Source organism: Alligator sinensis, unplaced genomic scaffold, assembly GCF_000455745.1.
Source record: "Alligator sinensis unplaced genomic scaffold, ASM45574v1 scaffold829_1, whole genome shotgun sequence".
NCBI lineage: Eukaryota > Metazoa > Chordata > Crocodylia > Alligatoridae > Alligator > Alligator sinensis.
The window spans coordinates 1,359,489-1,360,772 of record NW_005842399.1 but is presented as its reverse complement, the minus strand read 5'-3'; positions in this window follow the sequence as shown (position 1 = coordinate 1,360,772).

The window sequence follows — 1,284 nt, the reverse complement described above, 5'->3', positions numbered from 1 at the left end:
CACTTGAAGCATTCTTGCATCCTGCACCCGGGCTCAGGAGCCAGTCAGCCACCAGGCGAGCTGAGGCTTTCTGCCTGAAGAGTTGTCACTCAGCCTTCGTGACTTCTGCTTGCATCTAAAATGTAGGCACGTGTCCTATGGCAGCATGTCCTCAGCTTGGATTTGCCCACCTTTTCACAAGATCATTTGGGCGAGAAAAGGCAGGTGGGCTCAGGTTGCCTGGCATTGTGAGCAGTTACAAATTTGGATAGAGCTTTACACAATATAGGTTGCTGCGTTGAATTTTTTGTACTCCACGGAGAAGCCAGCTGGTGCTTGTCTTCTGTCAGACCTCACAAACAGAGCAGGGCCAGCCCAGGTCAGTACTTAGGTGGGAGACTTCCAGCTACTCAATGCACTGCTGGGAAATCAATTTGTGACACTTGAGTAAGCTGAAAAAACCCAACCACCTGCATAATGCTGGTGGAAACATTGCCTTTTAAGTGCACTCCAATGTGAGGCCTGGGTCACCTGCACTCATTAAATATTTCAAGGCATTTTTCCTAAGTCAGGCTATTCTTCCCAATGTCCTCACCCTACGAACGGTGTTGTATCCTTTTCCCTTCCCTAATGAGTGCTGCTGTGTTGCACCCTTGGTGAACAATACCTCTGTTTCTCAGAAGCACTGCAATGTCTACAATCATTAACGTTCATCAAGTACTTGGAGATTCTTGAGTGCCAGATCCTGTTGCCATAAACGAAGCCTCCACATTTCCTTTCACTGTAAGACACGGGGGGCAAAATACAGCCTGCGGGCCAGTTAAAAAATGACAGGAACCAAGGGCAGTAGAACCCAGGGAAGCCAGTGGGCTCCCGCAACAGCAGGGCCCGCCCTGCCTCACCCCCCCAGCCAGAAGTCCCAGCGGGGCCTTCTGGCCTGGGATCATGTGGCTGCCCCAGCATGGGAAGTTCAGGTAAGAGGGGGGCAGGGAAGGGCAGGGGAGGAGCCCAGGAAAAAACAAACAGTCTCCCACCCACCCCATGGCCTGCGCTCCCTGCTGCAGCCGCTTGCAGCTCATGCGGGGCTGTCCTGAGCAGGCACAGGCAGCCCCACGCGGTCTGCGAGCGGCTGCAGCGCAGGGCACTGGCCACTTGCCGCACCGAGCAGTGTTTGCTGCTGCTGCTGCCCACTTGGAGCTCACGCGCTGGGCAGCCCAGAGGCGGTGGTGGCAAACACGACCCGGCGCGGCAAGCTGGGGGGCCGCAGCTGCTGCCGCCATGCACAGCCCCCACGGGCAAGGGGCC